Genomic DNA, 20,871 nt, shown 5'->3' on the forward strand with positions numbered 1-20,871 from the left:
ATTTCTCCTTATTGTTCCCCTACCCTCTCCCCACCTCTCATGATTGGCCACATAATAATGAGCTGTTGCTCAGCATTTGAAATAAGCACATTGAAAGACTTCCCAGTGTGGAATAAGTTCTCACTGCAGAACATGCCATCCTGAGGCGCTGAGTGGAGAATGTCTCCCCAGATGCATGAAATATTAACATTTTTCCTCCTTAGTCCAAGGCAAGTTTCTTCCACTTTGCATGAATCATACTCTAGCAGTGTTGCAGTTTTTCGGTGCAGCTGCAGCTTTGGTAGTGGTTTGAAAAATACTGGCTGTCATTGCCTGCTTTCTGACTTTGCTTTTCCATGATACAGTACTTTCCCTCCATGGTGGATCAAGGCAAACTCGCAGGAACTCGCAGGCTATATGCCCCCATATAGCCAGGAATGGTGGTAGGAGTTAAAAGGGAACTATGTAAAGGTTTTTTACACCACCCCCCTCCCAAAGTGCACTCCTCCATTGCCTCCCAACACAGATGTTTGCCAACTATGTAAAAGTCATAGCTCAATGGTAGAACATCTGCTGGGCATGTAGAAGGCCCCAAATTTAATCCTCTGCATCTCTAAGTAAGGCAGGGAGAGAATCCTGTCCGAATTCCTAGTGAGCTGCTGCCAGTCAGTGTAGACCGTACTGAGCTTAGTAGGCCAATGTTCTGACTTGGTATTAGGCAAATGGTCTGATTTGGTATTAGGCAAATTCTAGGTTTCTTTTGGGATGCAGGTGGCGCTGTGGTCTAAACCACAGAGCCTAGGGCTTGCCAATCAGAAGGTCAGCGGTTCAAATACCCGTGATGGAGTGAGCTCCCATTGTTCGGTCCCTGCTCCTGCCAACCTAGCAGTTTGAAAGCACGTAGATAAATAAGTACCACTCCAGCGGGAAGGTAAATGGCGTTTCCATGAGCTGCTCTGGTTCACCAGAAGCGGCGTAGTCATGCTGGCCACATGACCTGGAAGTTGTCTGCGGACAAACGCTGGCTCCCTTGGCCTATAGAGTGAGATGAGCTCTACAACCCCAGAGTTGTCCGTGACTGGACCTAATGGTCAGGGGTCCCTTTACCTTTATCTTCATCTAGGTTTCTTTTGTTCTCAGATTTAGCTTGTCTATGCCCCCCCCCCCAAGTGAACAAAGCTAGGTTATTATTATTGTGAATATTATTTATTGAATTTATACCCTGCCCTTCCTCTCTAAGGAGCCTGAGACAGCAAGAACATTTTAAAAACAAAGTAAAAACAAAACAGTTTTTAAGATATGGTTAAGAACATTTTTCCATCCAATGTACTCGGGGTGGCCAAGAACAGTATTCTTCCTCCTAAGGAAAACAGGAATGTTTTCAAATTCTTTTTCAAAGTTACTAATGATGAATATGGGCACACCTCACCCGGAAGCCATTCCTAAATAGAAATGTTCCATAGTGCAACATTTTGTTGCAGGGCCCACTTAAAGTTTTTTATACTGTATGTCAAGTGCAGGAGTTCGTAACTAGCCTTGTCCTTTGAATGTTTTCAATATGGCACAGGGAATTTGTTTTCAAGGGGACACACTCAAAATATATTATCCCTAATCTTCTGTCTCAGATTACGCAGTCCAAGAACAGAGTTGTTGTTGTTTTTTTCACTCGCTGTTTGTCACATGAAATGAGCCCCAAAAGCTGCACATCAGACACCTAGAAAGAGCTGTCTTTCCATTAAATAGCTTTTTGATGGATTAATTTTCTGCCTTTTCATGAATTCATTCACTTTTGAAATCATAGCATTTTGAGAGGGGGTAACTGATTCTGCCTATGAAAACCTACACAGTACTTCATGATCCTCAGTAAATAATGAGAAGCAAAGGCAGGTGAGTCACAGATGAATAATTATTGGGATTTTCAAGAGCTTTTGTGTAAAAATAATAAAATAAAATAAAAATACATTTATTCTCCCTGTACACACACATCAGATATGACTCAAATGTCCAATTAGCAAACCTAACATGACAGCATCATATGCATCTAAAAGAAACAAATGGTGTTTTGGTTTTAACAAGCTTTTTGCTTAAAGTGCTAAATTAACTGTACAATTAGTGATCCCAGCTTTAGGTTTTCAGAAAGCAAAGTACAAAAGTCATGCTATGAACTGAAACAGACAATGGTGCTTAGGGGAGTTGGAAGTGATTTGGAAGAGACATCACTTCTTATGGTATACAGGACACCCTTATTTTGCACCTTTACTGACCCAGGTTAAAGAGGTTTGGCAGGTTTTAGAAAACATACAAACCCCACCAAACCTATTGAACCCAGAGCAAAAATGGGACAAAGGTGTGCAAAACAAGCAGCTATCCATCTTTCAAACTCTTTTTTCTTTTCTTTTTTTAAAAAGCCATTTATCTTTCCTGTAGGTAGTAGTCTTCTAAAGACAAATATTCGTATCTGTCTCTCATATCCCCATTTGACCCAGAAACATTATTTATTTATTTATTTATTTATTTATTTATTTATTTATTTATATGCATCTGTATCCCACCTTTTTCTCACATGGCCCATGGCCCTGAGCCCTCATGCTGCCTTCCTAAAGCCAGATAGGCAAGGCACCAGGCTTTGGAAAGGAGGTGTGAGGCTCTGGCAGGGTCCTAGAGCCCTCCTACTTTCTTCCCAAAGCAGGGAAAGTGTTAACTAGGCTCAGGGGGGGGGAAGCTGGAGGACTCTAGGACCCTTCTCAGAGTCTTTATGCAGCATCCCCAAAACCAAGTGCCTTACTTACTAGGCTTTGGGAAGGTATTGTGATGGTTGCAGAGCGGGCCATCAAATGTCATTGAGGGCCACCCAAAAAGACCTTGAGGGCCACATGTGGGCCTTGTTCTAGATGTTACTGAACTATACCCCTATCATCCCTGGCCATTGGCCATGCTTGCTGGGACTGAGAGGAGTTGTACCTCAGCAACTTCTAGAGCACCAAAGGTTCCCCACCCATTGGCCTCATTTGGAATTGTAAGCCAGCTAAAAGCAAAATTAGCTGAATGGGAGAACAGTAGCAGAATTTTAAAAGATTGACTCTACCAGAGGCAGTGAGCTCTCTTTACAAGATGTGCCACGATAAGACTGAAGCACCAATTGCAAAGAAATGTATTAACAGAGAGAATAAATCCACAGGAGAATGATTGAGCCAGTGAGTGAAATGTCAGCTAATTGTCACCACACTATGCAATGGCAGATTTTGTGTCTCCCTCCCCTACCCCAGCCCAATGAAAACGAGCTGGCAAAATTCCAGCTACCATAACACCATCCAGAGAAAGATAAGCAGTGTGCATTTATTAAGTGCTCACATTTTTCTGAATCCAGGCTTGCAAATTTAGCTGACAAGAGTTATCAGCTTAACAGGCTGCAAGCACTTGTGCTGGGGATTCATTGACTAGAAGAAATAAAGAGCACAGGTGGTCACTTTTGTTATGAATTGCCAGAAGAGGTGAAATGCATCACACACAAAAGCAGGCAAAGAGAACACCAGCTTGCCTAAAATGTGCATTTCCTAATTTATATGTTTAGATGTAAATTCAAATATAAAGGCTTTCCTGGAAACATAAATGGAGTCATCCAAGCTCACCCCAGCAAAAACCCTATGTGTTAGGTTGTCACATCAGTGATTTGTTTAACGCAATCCAGTGCACCAGAATTTGATCTTGTGTCTTCCTTGTTATGAGTCTAAACTACAAACTATATAAGCACTTACCTGGAATTTAGTTCCTTTGAACTAAAAGGGATTTGCTTCTGAGTGGACACACTTAGGATTGCAATGTTGTTTTTTTTGTTTTTTGTTTTTTGTTTGTTTACAGTATTTTAAAGTCACCCTTCAGTAAAACCTTCTGAGTGTCTCTACAACTAAATAATAAAATCAACAATCAATCAGTCAAAACAGATGAACAGATAAATCAGTCAAAAGCATCAGTTTATAATCAGCCTTTAAAATTCAGCAGGATTCAGTAGCCAGCTAGATGCCAAATATAACCGGCAAATCAGAAATAAGAACAATAGCTCTCACTCTATTGATCCTCAGCAATGATAGCCAGATCTTGGAGGCACTATATAGCCAAGATTGCTAATAGCTATTGGTAAAGGTAAAGGTACCCCTGACCATTAGGTCCAGTCGTGACCGACTCTGGGGTTGCGGCACTCATCTTGCATTATTGGCCGAGGGAGCCGGCGTACAGCTTCTAGGTTATGTGGCCAGCATGACAAAGCCGCTTCTGGTGAACCAGAACAGCACACAGAAACGCCGTTTACCTTCCTGCTGTAGTGGTACCTATTTATCTACTTGCACTTTGACATGCTTTTGAACTGCTAGGTGGGCAGGAGCTGGGACTGAGCAATGGGAGCTCACCCCGTTGTGGGGATTCGAACCACCGACCTTCTGATCAGCAAGCCCTAGGCTCTGTGTTTTAACCCACAGCACCACCCGCGTCCCACTAGCTGTTGGTAGTATCCAACTAAATCGTACTCAGAGCAGACTTTTAAAAATCAATGGAATTAGGTTAACTGATTTAAATGGGTCTACTCTGAAGAGTGCTTTATTTCTGGGAGTGCTCAATGGTACACAGTACCGGCACCTTTTATGTTAGAAGAAAAGTACTGACTCTAAGGATTACTTAGTCAGATGCTACCCATTGATGCTGTACAGGAATTTGCCATTAAGAAGCTTTGAAATAAGCATACTTAGCATTGCAGCCTTATGGTGAGCCAGTTTATGAAAACAGTAAGTTATAATGTGCGAAGGACATGGGCTACTTGTAAGGAGGGTACCTGCCTCCCTGTGGTATCACTTATGGCTTTGCTTTTTCCCTAATGTAAAAGTGTCAGGTGTGTGTGTGTGTGTGTGTGTGTGTGTGTGTGTGTGTGTGTGTCACAAACTGGCATGTCAGGTGCAGGGCCCTCCCCAATGCAGCTTCATATTCCAAAGCAACAAGTTATTTGATTTTGGCAGCAACATCAAATGCAATTAAAGATAATGAGTCAGAAATGCCGTTGTTCCTGTAAATACTGCAAGCACCACTATGTTAACAATATATCACTAATTAAGATGGGGGTGAAATCCTAGAGAGAGACACTTTCAAACTCCCACCAACTTCAAAAGGAAATTTGGATGGATCTGAATTTCAAATCGCAGAGGTGAACATCTGTTCTCATCGCCCACAAAGTTTTAATATTAAATGCTTGCCGACGCAGGAGGTGGCTCCCTGCAGCCAAGCGCCTATCAATCATGATTCAAGACTTAGGTTAGATGTCAATTTCTTGACACTGATGAAATCTGCTTGCTTTACCACCTGCACTACTCCTGGTTGCAAAATCCACAAGCAGCAATCCTTTTGACAAAGGTAAAGTTGGGGAAATGTGCAGACACTCCACCTGTGTTGCTAGAACAAAAGATCAGTTGTTCAGGTCCATAGAAGGGCATAATCCTCTGACTTAATCCCCACAGTTTATTTTCAACCCAGCTCTGATCTGGGCAGAGCTGGATTTAGGTTTGATGAGGCCCTAAGCTACTGAAGGTAATGGGGCCCTTTATATGCCCAGCTGTCCTTTGTCAACAACATTTTTTTTGTGTTGAATATATACTATATGGACCATGTGACCAGTCCATGGAGAATGTAGGCATCCTATATATATTTTCTCTTTGGTGATCACTCGTAGCCAAGTAAGATTGTCTTCCATAAACACAGTTTTAACAATGGGTCCGTAAGTGACTGTGGAGGCCAATTCTGGAGCCACACGTCCTTCCACAGTGGGGACATTGGTTTCTCTCTTTTTTTAAAGAGTCATTGTCAGAGTTCAAGAACAGGTGAAAACACAGAGAAGAGTGCAGCTGGGCAATGGGTGTAGCCTGGACAGAGTTACAAGGGCCAGAGATAGAGGCCTGGAGAACCATGTTTGACCCTTGGGCCTGAGCTTCCCCTCCCCAATCTAAAGAGCTGTGGCCCCATCTGTCACCAACTGGCTGGACACAGAGGGATGGTGGGAGGCACCAGCTGGGGGATACCCAAAGGAAGAGGGCTCCAAATTTTAGCATTGCACAGGGCTGGAATTGGAGAGCCCAGACCCACCACTGTTAGATCTCACCCGTTGCATCTTCCATGGATGCTAAGAGAAGAATTATTTATAAAAAAAAATTCACCTTAATTTTTTTGATGTGGGGGGTGGGATGGATGTCTAGTTGGGTTTGGAAATTTGTTTAATTTGAGTTTGTTTAATTTTGGTTTGTTTGTAATTTTTCTGTTTTTGGTTTGTATTGTTTTATTGTATTTTTTAAAATATAGGTTATATTTTGTTCTTAAGGGAAGGGGTCAGGGCTGCCTGGGAGTGGGTCCCAGCCAACTGGCTGGGGCAGGTTCCACGGGGGGGGGGGGTTGGCACTGGGACAACCGATCTCAGTGATCACGGGTAGGAGAAGGAGTTACGCTAAGACCAGACCATGTTATTACCGAGGAGACAGGCTTAGTCGTCTGAGGACTATCCCTGCCTCCGGGTCTGGTCTTGACCGGATGGATACTGGAATCAGCAAGGGATACCCACATGACCTGAAGGTGCTGCTGTGCAATGCCAGGTCAATGATTCACAAGACAACTGCCATCCATGACTTGATCGTGGATGGAGGACTTGACCTGGCATGTGTAACTGAGACTTGGTTGGATGAAGCAGATAGGCCTGTTTTAGCTGCTGCTTGTCCACCAGGTTTCTCTTACGCACAGCAACCCAGGCCTTGTGTGCGGGGAGGGGGGGTTGCAGTGATTTTTAGGAAGTCATTAGTTTGCACCAGGCATCCTATTGGGAAGACCCAGTTCTCTGAGTGTATGTTCTGGAAGTTGGGCAATAGGGGCAGTACAGGATTCCTTCTGGTGTACCGACCTCCTCACTGCACCAAGGATTCCCTGCCTGAGCTGCTTCAGGTCGTGGCAGATGTTTTCATGGAGACACCTAGTTTGGTTGTCCTAGGGGATTTTAATATCCATGCCGACACGACCTTGCAAGGGGCCGCTCAGGACTTCGTGGAAAGTATGGCCTCCATGGGGCTGTCCCTGAATAAGTCTGGCCCAACTCATAGTCGCAGACATGCCTTGGACCTGGTGTGGGATATGGATATGGTTGATCTGACACTAAAGAAGTGCCATGGTCAGATCACTACCTGGTGCAACTGGACTTCTCCGTGACCCTTCCCCTCTGCAGGGAGGTGGGACCTATTCGGATGGTCCACCCCCTTGACTTAATGGATCCAAATGGTTTCCAGAGAGTGGTAGGGGATGCTTTATCCCATGTTGATGGCCTTTCAGCCAATTCCCTGGTGGCCCGCTGGAATGTGGAGTTAACCAGGGCTATTAACTGTCTGGCTCCGAAGTGCCCTCTCTGATTGCATGGAGCCCGGACAGCCCCGTGGTTTTCCATGGATCTGAGGGCAATGAAACAATCGCTGAGACGGCTAGAGCGCCGGTGGCAGATAACTCATTCTGAATCTGACCACACATGGGTTAGAGCTCAATGCCGAGCCTATCAAGTGACAGTAGCGACGGCGAAGGAGACTTTCTTCACCACCTCTATTGCATCTGCAGAAAACAGTAGCAGGAGACTTTTTCAGGTGGTTCACAGTTTAGTGGAACCACCTGCTCCATCAGGGCCCAGTACGGACCACATGATCTCCTGCAACAATCTTGCAAAGTATTTTGCAGATAAAGTCACTCAGATTTGGGAAGAGGTGGGAACAGGGCTGGGGCAGGGGAGTGCTAGAGGTCTGTCTAGTCATGTGGGATCAATTCCAATCTGTTACCTCCGAGGATGTGGACAGGCTGCTTGGACGAGTGAAACCAACCACCTGTCTCCTTGATCCTTGCCCATCCTGGCTTATAAAAGCTAGCCGGGAAGGGCTGGGCAATGGGCTTTGTGGGTTGGTGAATGCTTCTCTCTGTGAGGGAGCCTTCCCATACCCACTGAAATTAAACCGCTTCTTAAAAAACCATCTTTAGATGCGGCCAATATGGCCAACTATTGTCCAGTCTCAAATCTTCCATTCTTGGGCAAGGTGATTGAGCGAGTGGTTGCTGAACAACTCCAGGCACACGTGGAAGAAGTGGACCATTTGGATCCCTTCCAGTTGGGATTCAGGCCTCATGGGACTGAAACTGCCTTGGTCACACTGGTTGATGATCTCCGGCAGGCTAGGGACAAAGGTGAGAGCTGTTTCCTAGTCCTGCTGGATCTCTCAGCGGCTTTTGACACCATCGACCATAACATCCTTCTGGACCATCTAGAGGGGTTGGGAGCTGGGGGCACTGTTATACAGTGGTTCCGCTCCTTCCTCCTGAGCTGTGTTCAGAAAGTGGTGATGGTGGACGTGTGTTCAGACTCTGGGATCTCACTTGTGGGGTTCCTCAGGGTTCTATCCTCTCCCCCATGCTTTTTAACATCTACATGCACCCGCTGGGAGAGATCATCAGGGGGTTTGGGCTGGGTGTTCATCAGTATGTGGATGATACCTAGCTCTACCTCTCTTTCAAATCAGAACCAGTGAAGGCGGTGAAGGTCCTGTGTGAGTGCCTGGAGGGGGTTGGAGTTTGGATGGCAGCTAACAAATTGAGGTTGAATCCTGGCAAAACAGAAATTCTGTTTGTGGGGGGCAGGAGGCAAGCAGCTGTGGAGGACTCCCTGGTCCTGAATGGGGTAACTGTGCCCCTAAAGGACCAGGTGCGCAGCCTGGGAGTCATTTTAAACTCACAGCTGTCCATGGAGGCGCAGGTCAATTCTGTGTCCAGGGCAGCTGTCTATCAGCTCCATCTGGTATGCAGGCTGAGACCCTACCTGCCTGCAGACTGTCTCACCAGAGTGGTGCATGCTCTAGTTATCTCTCGCTTGGACTACTGCAATGCACTCTACGTGGGGCTACCTTTGAAGGTGACCCAGAAACTACAACTAATCCAGAATGCGGCAGCTAGACTGGTGACTGAGAGCAGCCGCCGAGACCACATAACACTGGTCTTGAAAGATCTAAATTGGCTCCCAGTACGTTTCCGAGCACAATTCAAAGTGTTGGTGCTGACCTTTAAAGCCTTAAATGGCCTCAGTCATTTGGATACCTGAAGGAGCATCTCCACCCCCATTGTTCTGCCCGAACACTGAGGTCCAGCACCGAGGGCCTTCTGGCAGTTCCCTCGTTGCGAGAAGCCAAGTTGCAGGGAACCAGGCAGAGGGCCTTCTCGGTAGTGGCACCCGCCCTGTGGAATGCCCTGCCATCAGATTTCAAAGAGAAAAACAACTTCCAGACTTTTAGAAGACATCTGAAGGAACCCTGTTTAGGGAGGCTTTTAAGGTTTAATAGATTGCTGTATTATTATTTTTTCTGTTGGAAGCCGCCCAGAGTGGAAACCGAGCCAGATGGGCGGGTATAAATAATAAATTTATTATTATTATTATTATTATTATTATTATTATTATTATTATTATTTTGAACTAGACAGGTTTTTAGTTCAATCCAATGGGACAGTGATGGCCTCCACTTGGCTGGCTTTTGAGGATTGGGCAAATTCATAATTCATAGAGGGTAAGCTATTAGTGGCCACTACTAGCCACAATGGCTGGAGACTGGGTGGTAGACTAACTGGCTTGATCCAGTAGTACTCTTTTTTTGTACTCATGACTCTTCCTACATTCTTATCTTAATTATAGATCTTCTTCAACAACTTGTTATTCAAAGAACTATTAGTATTTATATTGCTCTTCAGAGCTTTCAGAGGACTTTGCAAAGATTATGTGACCTAGCCAAGAGGTGTAATTTTGGAATACTTCTGTTGAATGAAGATAAACTCATCAGGTGAAGAGAACTGTGATCTGGGAATTAATGTTCTTCTGGTAGGAATAGAAGTGGATATGGAAACTAATGGCTTGGATTCATGCTAATTTGAGCGAAACATTTGTATAAAATTCAGTTCCGACAGGCTGACTACATCAGGTGTAGCCAATATGATGTCCTCCAGATGTTATTGGACTACATCTCCCATCAGCCCCGGCCAGCATGGCCAATGATCTGGGATGATGGGAGTTGCACTCCAACAACATCTGGAGGAAACCTTGCTGGTGCTATACAGTATAAACAAAAACAAATACAGTGGTACCTTCGTTTAAGAACAGCCCTGGTTACGAACGATTCGGTTTACAAACTCCACAAAACCGGAGGTAGTGTCCCAGTTTGCGAACTTTACCTCGGTCTAAGAACACAAGCTGAATGGTGGAAGGGCACCAGTGATGGGAGGCCTCATTAGGGAAAGCATGCCTCGGTTTAAGAACGGTTTTGGTTTAAGAACCAACTTCCGGAACGGATTAAGTTCATAAACCGAGGTACAACTGTATACAATTTGGCAAAGCACAATTGCTGAGGAAGCCAATTTCTATTTTTCTGCTTCTTTCAATAATATATTCTTGTCTTGTCCCTTCATAATGAAATTTTGGAAACAAGTAATATGATTTCTTCATGAAAGGACAGGTTGTTTTATACACACAGCTATTTTTTTTCCCCATCAGCATCTTATATGTCCTGGATCCCTGAGGCTGCAATTTTATGCATGCTTACCTGGGAGAAAGCCCCACTGGATTCAATGGGGCTTACCTCTGAGTAAACATAAATAGTATGATACCATTAGAGCAGGCATCCCCAAACTTTGGCCTTCCAGATGTTTTGGACTACAATTCCCATCTTCCCCGACCACTGGACCTGTTAGCTAGGGATCATGGGAGTTGTAGGCCAAAACATCTGGAGGGCCGCAGTTTGGGGATGCCTGCATTAGAGTCTAAGGAAATTTTCTACTGGACTTCTGTGGAATATTGTCTCTACAATTAATGGCAGCTGTGAATTAAATGTTTCTAATTTTAATGATGAACAGCCTATTTAAAACACCACAAACACCTGGCTTGGACATTTAAAACAAGCAGTCTTCAGAGAACAGGATGTAGATTGATGCAGAACTTCTTGTTTAGTATAAAGGTGTTGCTTTTTTGGCTAGAGATATCTGAAAGACAAATTGCATGTTATGGTTCTGCTAATACTGTATTACTTCCTAGAACAAATGTTAAGCTTTTTATTGCAATACAGTAATGAGATTGGCATTGGGAGGGAAGAGTGGGGAGAGAATTTGTCCTGTTAGCAGGTGCATTGTGGGAGACAAATTGGAACCTGCAATATTCCTGTAAATTGCTATACCATACCCTCCAACATTTTTCTGATGAAAATAAGGATGTCCCATTCCATAATGAAACTTTTACTGTTTAAATCCCACACATTTTACTGGGTTGCCCAAGCCACTCTGGGCAGCTTCCAACATATATAAAAACAATATAAAACACAAAACATTTTTTTTAAAAAAACTTCCCTTTACAGGATTGCCTTCAGGCACCTCCAACATTTCTCCAATGAAAATAGGCAAATCTTAAGGGAAAGCGGGACATTGATCAAATCAGAAACCAGGATGGCTTCTCTAAATCAGGGACATCCCTGAAAAATAGGGGCACTTGAAAATGTTACAGTATTTGCACATACGATTCCCAGCTCAGGAGCATCCTGGACCCTGAGATTTTAGGGTCCAAACCTGAGACCTAGGGGTAGCCTACAGTGGTATCATAAGGAGTGGCCCCAGTTACATCATTAAGCATGGCACATTAAGCATCAGTCACAGTCTCTGAGAATGTGTCATTCAAATAAAAGCCACAAAGACTGGCAAATGAGCAAAAATGTAAATTGGTTGGAAATTAAGATAGAAACCCTAGCTAAAGTGGGTGTCCAGCTGAAGTGAGAGGACCATTCCTTCTCACCTGCTTAGGGAGGCTGGGGAGAGAGAGAAGGCACTCTTGCCCACCTGGAGGTTCAAGCCTTCTGTCTGTAACCTGAGGGGAGGGGGCAGGCAAACCTGGAGCCTTCAGTTCAGCCAGGGGGTCTGACAACCCTAGTTACACATTGACTGCCAGTCTCTCCCCACACACTACATCTCTTCCACAGCTACATCTCACTGGGCCCCTCATTGTTCCATGCTTTGCACTCGCCTTGTGTGCCTCGCCTGAGTGAGATGTGTCTTCAAACTCATCTTGCTTGCATATGTCAAGGAGAGAGAGGGCTGTGTGAACTGGGTGTAACAACTAGTCTCCATCACATTTGTCGCCCCATCCACTTTTGCCTCTGGCTTTGTCCACCGCTGGCTTGTGGTCCCCAGAAGATTCCTTTAAAGGGCACATGGTCCTTGGGCTTGAACATTTTCCCTTTGCTCAGTGGCAGAGCTTCAAGCTCTGGCCAGGAGGGGGGGCAAGGAGAGTAGGCGGGGGCATGGTTGGCGTATGTCCCGGGGGTGTGGTGCGCCACCCGCAGGGGCGTGATGTGCATCCTGGGGGTGTGGTGCACCACCTGCGGGGGCATGGGGCCCAGTGTGGGAGGCAGCCGTGATGGCACCCCACCAGGATCAGGCTGCCAGGGGCAGTGCACTCCCCCACCCCACCCCTATTCCTCTGCTAGTGCCTGTGCTTGCAGTAAAGCAAAAACATCTGGATCATCAGAAATCCTCCCTCCTAAACTTCCCACTGCTTTTCCCTGCACTTTGGTTCCTGGGTGCTGAGATTTCCCAGGATGACGCTTCTCCTCATCTGTCAGCATGTCATGGACTGGCTGGATGCAGAGGAATGGTGGGAGGAACAGCTGGGGAACCCCGAAGGGAAAAAGGCTCGGAGCCTGGGGATTGGTGGTGGGACGATGGTAAGTGATCAAAGGGGAGAAGACTGGGAAGCGGAAGTGTCAGAAGCTGAAGAGATAACAGAGTTTAGTGAACAAGCAGAGTCTGTGGCAGAGGGAAGTTCAGAATCAGGGCTGTCTTAAGCATATCTGGTGCCATGGTGCAAAGCTTCCTCTCCCCTCCCTCCCCCCATTTCCCAGAGTTTTTTTTAGGGAGGACCGTGCTGCCGGAGGGGCTGGAGTAGGTGGGCAGTGGCTGGAGGGCAACTCCTCCGGCAGGGAAGAGGCAGAGGCTGGACAAGGCACCTCCTGGCTCAGCTGGCCGCTTCGTGCCATGGTGGCCACGGCAGACAGAGGCTCCAGCTTAGGTGCGGCATGGCGGAGGCGGGTGAGGGCGGCAAGCTGATGCCAGGAGGTGCCGCATCCAGCCTCCAACTCTTCCCTGGTACCCTCCAGAACATGGTGCCCTGGCGCCCTGCGCCACTAGCCTCTATGGATAAGACACCCCTATTCAGAATCAGAGGCATAATCCAAAGCTGGAAAGTGGGAGAAGAGAGGCTAACAGCCAGAGGTGAGTCAGGCCAGTGAAGAAGCCAGGTTGTATCCACCTCCTGATGCAAGCTCCTCTCCCCACTGGTCTTCTAGAACCAGAAGAGGTATGAAGTGGGCAGAGGAGTAGTTAGTTTCATGCAGGCTCAGTGTCAGGTTGCTTGGGGAAATACCTGGAGAGGAAGGAACATAGGCAGCTTCAGGGAGGCAGTGACCTTCAGTCTCAGCAACTGATCCAAGGGGCAAGACCTACCAGGGATGAGCTGCTGTGCTTATTAGGCCTGACACTCCTGTGCAGATCCTTTTGCTAATAAAGAGATAACTCCACCTGCTTGGTATGATTTACTGCTGGCTCTCTCTTGTCACAGCATCTGATGTGCATTTGTCAGAAACTTGAGACAGGGCCCTCTTAGGGGCTGTGTTCTGTTAAATACCAAAGGCACTGCTTCGCTGATGGCCTTCCACCAGCAAGAAAACCTTACCTTCAAAAATAATCACATGGCCTGCAAAGCTGCTTGGCTTTCTCTGCTACTCTGTGCTTCAACCTGTATCTTTCAATGATACATTTTCTGGCTGCTATTTTTATATACTCCTGTTTGATTCTCCCCCATGTTGTGGTTTTTTATAGTGCCTACCATGTCACAATTTTCATTGTGGGTTTTACTGTGGTTGCCTGCCTTATAGATTTGTAAGGAAAGCCTGGGCACAAATGAAATGAAATAAAAAGTGAAGAAGGGAGGGGATGGAAACCAGATCTGAAGAGTTTATATGCACAAAACATTTGGACTGTGATGTCTTCTTGACCCCAGGGAAGTAACAGCTGCTGGTAATGGCAGATGGGGAAAATGCTGCTGTGTTCAGGTCCTGCTTCCCAAGGGCATTTGGGTGGCCACAGTAGAACAGGGTGTTGAATTTGGATGGAGGCATGATTCAGGTTATCATGGATGGTAGACACTGATAGCCTTAAAAATCCATGATTTTATCTAATCTTTTAAAGCCATCCAAGTTGGTGGACTTCACTACCTCTTGCAGGAGGTAGTTTAACTAAGCTGCTTTGTGAAGTACAGTACTTTCTTTCCTCTGTCCTGAATCATCCAATACTCAGTTTCATTGGACTGATCTCAGTTCTAGCATTACAAAAGAGGGAGAAACACTCCTTAACTCTATCCACACCTGCCAGTTCTACCCTTTCAGCATCCTACCAAGACCATCTCTCCCCAAGCCAGAATTGGTTCTCAAGTCAAAGCCCAGATGCAAAAAAATATGGATTAAAGATGGCCAAAACAAGCACTTGCTGTAAGCCCACCCACACATTCTCTCCTGCCTCCATACTAGCCTTACCAGTCGCCATGCTTTCACAATACACACAAAGCAACCTTGCCCAGTTTGCAGATTCTACACCAGGTCATAATACACTGCTTTTCTAAGGACACAAATGGGTGCACCTGCATTTGCTACATAATATGTACTTATGTTCACAATGGTCTTCAGCAATGGCTCATGCTGCCTTTCTTAAACTGGTCTTGTTGACCTCCTGATTGGCAAGCCCTAGGCTCAGTGGTTTAACCCACAGCGTCACCTGCGCCCCAAGGCTAGGCTAGCCATAGCTAAACTTCCTGTCTGGACTACTGTAATTCACTCTATGTGGAGCTGCCCTTGAAGATGGCCTGGAGGCTGTAGCTGCTGCAAAATACAATGAGCATGTCTTCATGGACCTGATGGCGCAGGATCATAGAACTGTGGTATTTCACCATTTGCCATCTTGTCAACAGCCCCAATTCCAAATCTTTAGTTTTGATTGATAAAGCCCTCCATGGCTTAGGATCAATCTTCCCAAACAACATGGCACCCCATACAGCCCTTCCTGGGCTCTATAGTTAGCTGAGGAGACTCTGTTAGTGAAGCTAACTTTGTGCAAGGCACATAGCTTTAGAACTTACAAGACTTACAGGACTTTCAGGCAGGGCCTTCTCAGATTTGAAACAGTCTGCCCTATATACCCCAATGTTCAGCTGGCACCAACACTAGCTATTTGGGGGGCCAGCTGAAGTTATTCCTCTTCTGTCAGGCTTATGGGTAACACAATCATTGACCTATGGTGTCATAATACTCAGACTGATTGACACCTTGCTTTGATTTTCTGCTTTGATTTTTACATTTTAAACCTTGTCCGCCCCGAGGTCTTTTGACACAAAGCAAAATAGAACTCGCTCAAATAAACACATACACAAATAAATAACACCTGTCCATTGCCATGAAAATATTACCGGGGGCGGGGGGGGGGGGCGGGTTTGAGGCAGAGGAGAGAACCTGCTTGAAATGGTTACAAGGCTGCCTGCCCCTTTGAAGGGTACGGTATGTTCATCCCATAAATTGATAATGTGGGTTTATCTCCATGCTCTAAGCCTGCCTGTGATGTTTGAAGTTCAAAGAACACAGCCTCAGTTGCAATGCTCTTTAAAATATCTGCCACGTCTTCCTGGAGCTCTCTGTACTGAAGCTAATATGCTGTTGGATCCCCTTAGCCATACAGACTAGACAAAAAAATTAACTTCTGTCTCTTTGCTTTACCAAATGAGGCCGTATAATGAGGTTCTACAAATGCTGATTATGTCAGGTCTAGCAATGCAACCAGCAGACATTAAGATATCCTAAATGGTCTGTGTAACTTTGAAAAGCTTTCAGTTGAAGCAGAACTTTGAGCTGAAGCAGAACTTAGTACCGTGAAAAACTACCGCCAAATCATAGAACTGTAGAGCTGGAAGAGATCCCGAGGCCATTAAGTCCAACCTCCTGCATTGCAGGAATCTCAACACATGGTCCTACTGTCCATTTTGAAACCATGAGGGGTTTTGCTGTGGAAATGTGGAGAACTGAACTAAGGATTCGGAAAATGAGAGACTGAGGCCACATTCATACCATACTTTTAAAACACTATGGTACCACTTCAAAACAACCATGGGTTCCCCCAAAGAAGTTTGGGAGTTGTAGTTTGCTAAGGGCACTGAGGATTGTTAAGAGACCCTCATTCCCCTCAGAAAGCTACAATTCCCCGTGAAGAGAGACTGGTTGTTAAACCACTCTGGGAATAGTAGCTCTCTGAGGGTCTCTTAACAATCCTCAGTAACCTTAGCAAACTACAACTCCCAAACTTCTTTGCGGGAACCCATGATTGTTTGAAGTGGTACCATAGTGCTTTAAAAGTATAATGTGACCTGAGGGAAACCCAAATTGACAGTTTTGTTCATCCTGATGTATAATTTCAGTCCATGGAACACTCTCAAGTATGACTGTCACCAACATCACAGCCATTTCAGCATCAGGTCAAAATTCATTTTGCCCATGCATTTTCAACTTTTAAATGTATGGCCATCATTTGGTATGCTCTGTTGCTTTCAGTTGCTTATATTTAGGTCAAGTGGATGTTCTGTTGAATCAGATTGTTGGCATGACTGTTTATTTCAGAGCTTTACCAATCTGGTGGCCTCCAGATGTTTGAAGAGCGCCACAGGTTGGGAAAGATGAGTTTCTTTTGTGCCTCCTGCATGTCAGCCTGATATCCATTGTAGATCAGAGATGCCTAACCTCCTGGCCCTCCAGATGTGGTTGGACTCCATGCCATCACCCTGAACATTGGCCATGCTGCCTGAGGTTGATGGAAGTTGGAGTCCCATTGACATTCAGATGTCCACAGGTGTTCCTCATTCCTGTTTCAGATTGAAGACATTTTAAAAATGCTTTCAGTGAATAAATAAAATGTGAGACTTCCTGCTGCATATGTTCAGCCTCCAGATGTGGGTGGGGGGCTGCAGGAACTACAGGGAGGGGATGAGGCCAATGGGTTCATCTCCTGCTCTCCTTCTTCTGCCATACTAATATGGGGATGGAGCAGTGGAGAGGATGACTGAATAGATCTTATGAGTCTAAGATCTTTGGGTTCAGCTAGTAACATGCCTTATACTGCTTCAAAGTATTATTGCAACTGAGCAGTATAGAAATGTTGTGAACTAAATGAATAAAAACATGATACCAAATCAGATGGCTGGTCCAACTAGCTCAGCATTGTCAACATACCTAGTGACAATGACACACCAAAGTTTCAGCCCTGCCTGGAGATGGTGAGGAACTGATCCCAGGACATTCTGCATGCCAAGCAGGCACTCTCCTACAGAACTATGATCCTTAACTCATTAACTACCTTTGCCCTGGGCACTGCCATTACCTTTCCCACTGAAACTCACCAGGATGAGGTGGCAGTGAGGAAAAGGACTGCTTCTGGGACCTTTGTTAGCTCATGGTAGCATTACGAGGGCCAGGTTCCCTGGAAAACAGTTTCCTAGGGCTCCTGGGACCTTAATTTCATTTCCCATGAGTCTAGGGAATGCTGTTGCGGTAATGGAAACCTCGGCCACCACTCTACTCATTGCTAGCCAATAAAGAAAGATAAGTTTGGGGCAAACTAATTGGGGGAGGCATGAAGGGTTGGGATAAGGAGCCCCCCCCCCCATCCATTATGGTCATCCCTATATGGAGAGCAGCTTGTTTGTTTGTTTGCTTGCTTGCATGTTAATCTATTTATTATTGCATTTATATCCCACTTTTCCCTCCAAGGAGCTCGAGGGGCACACGTGGTACTCCTCTCCATTTTCTTCTCACAACAACCCTGTGAGGTAGGTCAGGCTGAGAGACAGTGACTGGCCCAAAGCCACCCAGTGAGGTTCATAGCCAAGTATGGATTTGAACCCTGGTCTCCCATGTTCCCACACCACACTAACTTTTCCAAAGTAATGCCTCGAGATGTCATTGCCATTTCCTAAAAACCCATCAGGAGAGGGAGAGGGATAAAATTCAAAGCTCAGAATATGCCTGTCCTGAGTTAGTTCATCTTAAGGAAGGCACTTCTAAGTCGAGCCCACTAAAGCTCCACCCACCACTGGCATCAAGCTATGACTGGCCAAATGTGTGAATGGACCACTGTAAATATATAACACCACAGACATAACCTCACATCACTTCAAATGCAACACTTTTCTATGCAAAATCATTTTCAGACATGCAGCTGCCAGACGTCCAGCTGATGGTGGTGACGTCTGGAGAAGTGATGCACTGGTTGTATTTGCTGAAGCATTCCTACTACTGGTAACTTTTCATACTGTTTGGCTTTGTTTTGATGGAGTCTGTCTGGAAATTGTCATACTTTGTGCCTTCCAACCCTTTGGGATGATTAGGGGCATTATGTGCACAGCATGTTGCAGTCCATGCTTTAAGGACCACAGGACTGGGTTTATTAAGGAGCATGTGCTGAGATGTTAAGAAATTTATATTTAAGGACACTGAGTAATGTTCATAATGGTGGTTATGTCATGCAGCAAACCGGTTTGCCCAGCATAGGAGATAATGTACAGCGGAGGGACAGTTTATCTGGGACTACATTGGAACCAAAATTCTTGAAAAAGGCAAGAAGGAATAATCAACAACCCAGCCTCCTAGCAAGTCCCCAACTGCATGCATTGCTTCACACGCTATTTTAATATAGAATTCCAAAAACAGCCATGGCTGGGTCCGTGCAATGAATGTTAAACAGCAAGGAAAATTATAAATAATAATAATAATAATAATAATAATAATAGTAAATCAGGTCTGAAAAATCTGGTCAACACAGGGCTGACTACAGCTGAGTTCTAGTCAGAGCAGACAAATTAAAATTAACGGAGTTAGTCACGTCCATAGATTTCAATGACTTTACTCTGTGTATGACGAACAGTGGGCGGGGGGAACCTAGAAGGGCATTGTTTCACCCGTGAAAACTCCGGGAAGAATAATTCTAACAACTGATACAAGGGAGAAGATAAAAAGAATACCAGACAAATTGGGGGTGGTAAAGGCTGGCCAGAAAACATCACGCGGACAGTTAGATAAATCAACCCCACCATGCACAAGGTTTTTGTTTTGCTTTTTACATAGAAACAGATATCAAAAGTACGGCATGCATTGATACTGAATTAACGGGGGGGGGGTCAAATTGTACAGTTGGAACTAGAAAGGTTACAAAGGGAGGATGCATCTAAAATCAACACCCTCGTCCCGCAAGACAACTTGTTCAAGGTGTTTCGGGAACGTAGGGGTAGAGTCTCCACTCATTGTAACAATAAGGTTGTATGTTGATTTAACATGCACACTCATCTCTGCATTCATCTTCACTGAAAAACGACACCTGGCCAAACGGTAACTTTATAAAGCCCCTCCTCCCCAAAATTAGATGTCCCCTATGATGCTCAACACCAATCTGTTTGTCCGCAAACCACTTAGACTAAAATGAGGAGCGGGGAATGGAAGCAGATCTTGAGTCCAAGCAGAGACTAGTGGGAATACAACAGTTTAGCCACCACCAACCCACAAAGGGTTTTTGGCATAACCATGCTGTGTAGCCTGAGATGCGAACGATTTTTTATTAGGCCCTAATTTGTTTATCTTTCGAGGTATGTGCATGTGAACCACTGGCTCCTGGTCACTCGCGTGCCGGGTCATGCACCTACAAACTGCTGCAGAATCAGTAGCACATCCGGCTAAAATCATAATAAAATTCCCCAGCCTGGAGATGTTTCATTTCAAGAACCAAAATTTAAAAAGCTCCGTGAGCTCGCGCGTGCCCGTGAGCGCGCGCTGTATAACAGGAGGGATTAGAGGCTGGTGCACCAAACGTGTTTGTGTGTGTGTGCATGTTAAATTTAGTAAGGTTAAATGTAGCAAGTGAGATGGCAATGCACACCTTTGCACCAACCTCGTGCGCCTGGAACTGATTGTTTGGGGAGCATCACTCGCTACTCTTCCCCACAACACACACACACACACACACACACACACACAGGTGCATAGGCGCGCGCGCGCACTCCCCATTTCGATTTTCCCTGCTCTCTCCCAGGTCCATCCCACCAAGAGCTTTGGTCTACCTTCGGTGCTAGTGGGGCTGTCTATGAAAGTAATCCATTGGCGCTAACCTCTTAGAGTCCTCATCTCCATTGCCTCTGCTCGTCCCCCGCCCCAACTCTATTTTGTCTCCATGGCAATTGTTATGCATTCAAAAGAAGAAGAAAAGCAATCCAGTCCCTTGCATGGGGAAAAGCTTGAAAGTCAGTGTGGGTTTGGGGAGTGGCTGCGAGAGGGAAGATAAGATGCAATTCAAAGCATCACATGTCCTCTTTCGGACACATGCAGCCGTCGGTGGACAATTTGCAAGAAGCCCCCCACCACGCCGCACCACCAGCCTTCCACCCCTGTCCCCCCGCTTCTTTGCAAGAGCTGCAGGCCTATCCAAACGCCCAGGCCACCTGGCCTGAAAGTGGCTATGACCATAGTACTGTATCCTATTGTTTCCTCTCCAATGTGGGCTGGAATAACCCACACTGACAGATGCGCTAATAGATGGGCTCCAACACCAGGTAGTTAAACGGCCCTCTTTTGCAAAGAGTTGCTGGGGGGAAGGGGCGTCGGCGCCAGAAAAGGCACGATGGGTGGGGGTACCCCATGTCTCTCTTCCATCTGTGGCACCTCTGAAGATCCCTGGGAATGAGTGAGC

General features: G+C 45.7%; 1 protein-coding gene across 7 annotated transcripts in view; it reads right to left on the reverse strand.

Annotated features, from left to right (window-relative positions):
* LOC118090248 (fibroblast growth factor 13) overlaps positions 1 to 20,871 on the reverse strand; it is a 280,078-nt gene that overhangs the window by 245,297 nt on the left and 13,910 nt on the right. The gene's annotated exons all lie outside the window — the stretch shown is intronic.

Source organism: Zootoca vivipara, chromosome Z2 (assembly GCF_965207765.1).
Source record: "Zootoca vivipara chromosome Z2, rZooViv2.hap1.1, whole genome shotgun sequence".
Classification (NCBI taxonomy): domain Eukaryota; kingdom Metazoa; phylum Chordata; class Lepidosauria; order Squamata; family Lacertidae; genus Zootoca; species Zootoca vivipara.